This window comes from Schistocerca gregaria, chromosome 6 (assembly GCF_023897955.1).
Source record: "Schistocerca gregaria isolate iqSchGreg1 chromosome 6, iqSchGreg1.2, whole genome shotgun sequence".
In the NCBI taxonomy this organism is placed as follows: Eukaryota; Metazoa; Arthropoda; class Insecta; order Orthoptera; family Acrididae; genus Schistocerca; species Schistocerca gregaria.
The window spans coordinates 537854440-537861751 of record NC_064925.1 but is presented as its reverse complement, the minus strand read 5'-3'; positions in this window follow the sequence as shown (position 1 = coordinate 537861751).

The window sequence follows — 7312 nt, the reverse complement described above, 5'->3', positions numbered from 1 at the left end:
TTATATATATTGTGAAAAGCAATGGTCCCATAACACTCCCCTGTGGCACGCCAGAGGTTACTTTAACGTCTGTAGACGTCTCTCCATTGATTACTGCTGAGCCCGTTGTGCCGTGCAGGGCCCGCACGCATTTTCCCGCGCTCTCCTGCCCTCCACGTTTTACCACACCCTGACAAACCGGGTATTCACCCGATGTTTTGCATCCTAACATATTGCCTACGTATGGACCAGACGCACAGTTGCAATTTTGAACTTCTTACAACAGTTACAACATTTGTTACATTTCAATTCTATTTCAATATAACTTGATATTAACATTAATATCCACATTGAAACTTATTTACAGGTTTCTTAACATAATGGCATGAAACAAAAAAGAAATGTAATCAGAACATCAATTACACAAGTTTATCGTAAAATTAGATGAAAAGAATTATATGTACAGTAGTACAGAGTCGTTGTTACAAACTGTCCTCCCCTCGGCGTAGTATAGTGAAGTATACATATTTTGGTTCGGAAAGACATCTAGACCCTCGGCCGGTGCGGCTTCTCCGTGCTCTGTGCGGTGGTGCTGCATCAGCAGGCGCTGGAATTAACCGCGGGACCGCCCTGTGATTGGCTGGGACCGAGTCTCAGGCTATCGTGACGTGCCGCCAGAGGCTGGGCGCTGTCCGTATTTAGAATTTATAGCGCGCCCATCAATATGCGTCCGTGATACACTTGCTCCGATGTGTCCTCATGAATTTTAATTCGTTTTTAGAATCTCGCTCCCAGCGCTTCCTCCTTCCCTCGTGAAATACGCAAGATCAATGAGAGCGACACGTCATTTCAGACAGCAGGGGTGTAGCCCAATGATACCGAGGATTCCGCCTCTAGCGCTCTCGTTCTGCGCGACAGCAATATTCCCAGGAGTTGCAGATATCCCACATAAAAATTACGTCAATGTAGTTCCTAGTTACGTTTTACATCGGTGTTTCGATTGTTTCAGTGCTTTCCTCCATGTTTCCTTATCTTCTGTTAACCATTTTATGTCAAGGTATGCACTTCACACAACATCCCACCGAAACCTTTTGGTGTGCGTACAGAGTATTGTAGAGATAATACATGATCAAATTTGTGGGTAAATTTTTGCAAAAGTAGGGAGAATCACTTTAACTTATTCCAGCGTAATTCATGCCGAAATAGTTCAGTCGTGAACGACTAGATGCCAGTGTCCAACATACACAATATCTCGGCAAGCGACCCCGTCGTCATCACCAGCCGGCCGAAGTGGCCGTGCGGTTCTAGGCGCTGCAGTCTGGAACCGCGAGACCGCTACGGTCGCTGGTTCGAATCCTGCCTCGGGCATGGATGTGTGTGATGTCCTTAGGTTAGTTAGGTTTAAATAGTTCTAAGCTCTAGGGGCCTAATGACCTCAGAAGTTGGGTCCCATAGTGCTCAGAGCCATTTTGTCATCACCAGCTCACACTGGGCAGTGACATACGGCCCTTCAACCGCGAACTATTTCGACGGAAGGATCTGTGTTGTTACACTCCTTTCATAACGGGCGCCCTTCTCTGTTGACGAACACAAGCTAACGTTTTTACCCCCGGACAAATACCACTGTTAACACACTGATTCCAGAACTGGAGCAGGGATTAAGGTCGAGGACCCACGTGCCGATCAGCGTGGATGTGATTTTTAGGCAGTTTCCCACATCCTATTAGGTGGATACTGAGCTGATATTCAAGTCCGGCGCCGGCCGAAGTGGCTGAGGGTTTCTAGGCGCTTCAGTCTAGAACCACGCGACCGCAACGGTCGCAGGTTCGAATCCTGCCTCGGGCATTGATGTGTGTGATGTCCTTTAGGTTAGTTAGGTTTAAGTAGTTCAAAGTTCTAGGGGACTGATGACCTCGGAAGTTAAGTCCCATAGTGCTCAGAGTCGTTTGAACCATTTTTCAAGACCTGCCTCAGCCATACGGGTCCCAAACATTTAGAAAACGCTCGCACACTTTGAAATGGAAAACAGTATACGCACACAGTTATGGCACTACCTTGTCTGCCTACGCACTCCTCAAGCCTCCGTACATTGCTTGGTGAAGTACATTCAGCACCACTACGAGTGATTTCCTTCCCCGTTGCATTCGCAAACAGAGCGAGGGGAAAACGACTATCTATACGACATTCTGCAGTAATCTCCAAATGCCGATTCTCTAAATTTCTCAGTAGAGTTTCCCGAAAATAACGTTGCCTCCCCTCAAAGCTTTACCGTTCTTGTTCCTAAATCATCTACGTAATAGTTGCATGTTGTTCGAGACTACGGTAACATGTAGAAGTCCGCGTCTTAATTGCTTCTATGGTTCAAATGGCTCTGAGCACTATGGGACTTGACGTCTGAGGCTATCGGTCCCCCAGAACTTAGAACTACTTCAACCTAACTTATCTAAGGACATCACACACATCCACGCTAGAGGCAGGATTCGAACCTGCGACCGTAGCGGTCGCGCTGTTCCAGGCAGAAGCGCCTAGAACCACTCGGCCACCATAGTCGGCAGTTGCTTCTATATCATGCTGTAATCCAGCCTGGTGCGGATCCGAAACTTTCTAGCAGTACTCAAGAGTAGGCCCACTGCCGCCCTGTAAGCGGTCTCTATCGCTGATGAACAACTTTTTTCCTAAAATTCTCCCAATGAACCGAAGTCGACCATTCACATTCCGTACTACAATCCTTACATGTTCGTTCTATCTCATACTGCTTTACAGTGTTACGCTTAGCTATGTAATCGCCGTGATTTTGTCACGCAGAACACAACTAATGCTTTACTCGAACATTGTGAATTTGTTTTTCCTACTCACCTACATTAACTTACATTTCCTACATTCACACCAAGGTGCTATTCCCTAAACCACCTTGAAATTTGGTGTAATGTAATCTTGTATTCTTATGCAAATGCTCAACTTCGACATCTCCCAGTACACCACAGCACGACCAGCAGACAACTGTAGATTTCTTCCCATCCTGCCCGCCAGATCAGTTACGTGTGTAGAAAACAACAGCGGTCCTATCACGGTTCACTGGGAGACTCCTGACGAGACCCTTGTCTCTGCTGATCACCCACCGTCCAGGACAACATGCTGGGTTCTATTACACATGTTCCCTACCGGGAGTAACGGGGTGCTGACAGGAAGGGCATGTGGCCACCACTTTAATTAACCGTGGCAGTGCCTGTAATAACCATTTCGATCTCGCACAAATGTGGGATGTAAGCAAAAGGAAAGAAAAAAGAATTACCAGCTAGAATTTGAATGGGAAGCAGAAAATCAGTTACAGGTTTTGAAAGCGACATGTCGTACAGCATATTGTAAAGTGTACTGGTCCTGAAAAATTGTTTAGTAACCAAATAAGTCGTTCAGAAGATACGTAACAGAAGCCCAGGATGTACAAAGTGATGAAGCTAAATTCTATTCAGTTTGGAGTACACACCAAGGTTCGTAGAAAACATTTTTTTTTTCAGTTTCTTCCATGAACAGAATGAAACTCACTCTACCTGGTTTCCTGGGGCGACTCTCGGCTGCGACAGACGATATAATGACAGTTTTCGTTCTTTGAACCCTCGCAGAAAGATGCTCGTAGTCGGATTATTGGCAACATCGTGTGATGACCACTTGGGATGGCTTTAGTTATAGATTTTTTGTATTTCTGAACGGCAGGAAGGTACCCAGAAGTTCGTGGTCATAGTCGGTGTATATGTTATTTATGTAGCCCTGAATTGGCAAATTTGTTGATGGCGTACATTAGGGACAATAAATGGGTGTTCAACATTTCTTTCTTATTGAATGACAACCATTGGAGACCATTATGTAAGGAGCAGTCACATTAGAAAGAGGGAGGTGGAAAAAATTAGTAAACTGTTCATTATTTTAAAGTAGTTGCCATAATTGTTAATAAATTCATCCCACACTGCGACAAGATAGTCGCAGAAAAATGTTTTCTTTCGCCTTCGAATCCAGGATTATCCCCAGGATCGCACCTGTCCGTCCGAAGCCGAAAGACCGCCAAGAATTGCTTTTTTCAGGACTCGCAAGTTGTCATGGCTGTTCCGACTACGCTGCAGAGGTTTTGCTTTTAAAGCCTCACACATTCTCCCTGTAGTCCCGATCTCTCCCCATGCGTTTTTCCTATGTTTGAGCGTGAAGAACGACTTCTATGGCCGTCGATTTTCTATGGACGAAGAGGGGCACGGTTGGGTACCGCCATGGTTACGTAAGGCAACCACAAATGTTTTTCCATGAATACATCGACCGACCTGCCTTATAGTGGAATAAATGAGTCAACAGTTACTGTGATTACTTTTGAAATATTAAGCTCGTTACTTGCCATTAAAAAGCAAAAAACGCTTCCTAAAACACTGCCAAATTATATTTCTTTGTCAAGGAACACCTTTTTGTCTTCTCAGGCTATCTTCAAGTGTCAACTGAACGTCGCAAAAGCATATGAACACGTGTCACTTACATAGACGTTATTGGTACAATATGCACAAAACTGACAGTGTTTGCATAAGATAACATTACATTTTTTGGTTATAGAGAATAACCATGTTAACTAAAGGAGGTAAACAAAGTTTTTATGTGGAGATACATTTATCGGCTGATGAACAGTAACATGAATTTTCAGTCTGAATCTATTATTTGCAACTAAAACTTAATTTAGCAATGAGGAAAACGGAAATTGAGTCTGACCATATAATATTAGGCTTGACAATACAACTAATTGAAGGCAGAGGAGATGATGATTATCCTGCAACACAGTGACACGATAGTTAAACTAAAAACATTTACACGCGGAAAATACACCATAACTGATGAAGAAAATGCAGCCAGGTCAGAAAGGATGAAGTTTTGGGAGCAGAAGATGACTTAAATGGCTATGGATTGAATAAAGTGCCCCAATGTGTGTCTAAAATATGTAAACAAACAATTAGGCTGGTTTCTGTATCATGTGTTTGTCGATTGGCAGTATCTTCATTTGGGTCATCTTTCCGCTTCTCTTGGTAGATTGTAAAACGTCAAATTCTATATCATATAGATTGTTTATGCTCGGTAGAAGATGATCAGCAACAGTTTGATCTTTCGTCCATAATCTCCAGCTTCTTTAGTGTTCATACTGCCTAATTTTTGTATAGTTGTGAAGAAAAACCGGAACACTTGGCACAGAGTGGTGTGTATAAAGTCGTTTGCGATCAGTATGAAAAAGTGTATACTGCTCAGCTGGGCAGAACTGTGATAATTGTGAACGTGAGAGAGGCTGGAGATCAAGGAAGAAAGACTCAACCTTTGCTAACCATGTGTTAGCAGAAAACCTTTCATATGATATGGAATAAGAAGTTGTAAGTAGGATGTTTAAGTTTTTTTATTGGTAACGCCAACGCCACGTAGCGCTCTGTAAGAAAATCACTGGCTGTGCTGTGTGCAGTTTGTGGCTGGTTTGCATTGTTGTTTGCCATTGTAGTGTTGGGCAGTGGCAGCTGGATGTTAGCGGCGCGTAGCGTTGAGCAGTTGGAGGTGAGCCGCCAGCAATGGTGGACGTGGGGAGAGAGATGGCGGAGTTTTGAAATTTGTAAGACTGGGTGTCATGAACTGATATATATATTATGACTCTTAAGGTAAATACATTGTTTGTTCTGTATTAAAATCTTTCATTCGCTAACTATGCCTATCAGTAGTTAGTGCCTTCCGTAGTTTGAATCTTTTTATTTAGCTGGCAGTGGTGGCGCTCGCTGTATTGCAGTAGTTTGAGTAACGAAGATTTTTGTGAGGTAAGTGATTTGTGAAACGTATACGTTAATTTAGTCAGGGCCATTCTCTTGTAGGGATTATTGAAAGTCAGATTGCGTTGCGCCCAAAATATTGTTTGTCAGTTTAAGCACAGTCGTGTGTAATTTTTCTAACGGGACATTTCATATGTCGACCCTTAGCCAAGGATAACTCACTGGAATCTTCTGATTTTTCTTGTAGTTTGTGTAGTTAGCGTAGCCTTTGTTTATTGCTAGCGCGTAATCATAGAGAGAATTTCCTTTGTACTTGCAGTCTTTCATTGTTGTATAGTAAAACAGTTGTGGCATGCATGTAGATTTGCACCAAGTATTTCGCAGCTTCGCTTGCAATTAACTAGATATTATTTTCAGTACTATGTTAATGTGTTCTCTTACTTTTGCTCTTCAAATTGTGCTTTTATGTGTTATCGTGTGAAATATTGTGGCAATAATGGCGTGTAAAAATGTAACACTAGGCTCCAAAGTCAACTGAGAAATAATAGTGACGACGAGCGTCGCTTATCAGCACCACTGTGTAGTAAATTAACAGACATTCGAAGTAGTAATTTGGTAATTGTGCATAGGGAAATGGAGCGGGCAGCAAATAATGGTGTAGACAATGAAACAAGTAGTGAACAGGTAACAATTATCGATCGATAAGTCGGCAACAGCTCGCCTCAGGAATCCGAAATGACAGAACACAATATTGCAAATACTGTAGACTTAGGTTATGGGTCCTCACCGTTTACTCAAATGAGTCAAGCCACATTTTCTGCCTGTCAAAATGTAAAACTTGCCGGTGAAAATGCACTGCCAAAAAGCATAGAAAAACAGATTCCAGACACTAATACATTATTATTGCAATTAATGCAACAAATGGAACAAAATCAGAAACAAATGGGGCAAAATCTTCAAAAGTTAGACACAATGAAACAAAATCAGAGACAAACACAGCAAAAGCTTCAAAAGTTAGACACAATGGAACAAAATCTTCAAAAGTTAGACACAATGGAACAAAATCTTCAAAAGTTAGACGCAATGGAACAAAAGCTTCAAAAGTTAGACTCAGTGGAACATACACTTGAATAAACACGTGAAGATTTAACTACTGAATTACATAAAATCGAATCGAAATGTCAAAAAGTCTGTAATGATGTAAAAACACAAATTTGTGAGCATTTCCAACCTATTTTTTCGCGGCATGAAAATGCATTACAGAATCACGAAGCAGCCGTAAAGAACTGCAAACTATTGTTCATGAAAATCATGAGACCTTGCAAGCTAAAATTGACTCAGTTGCATCTACCGATTCGGTTACGCAACTTGCAAAAATTCAAGCGAACTTAAAGGACATAGTAGATACTCTGAAAATTGGTTCAGAAAGACACACGGAGGACATTAGTTCATTATCAGAGAAAGTAGTTGAACTTTCGGATCAGCTAAATAATTTATCTACGAAGGTAGATGATAATCTGAATGACACAAAACCGGTAGTCTTTTATGACACAGAAGAGTTCGAA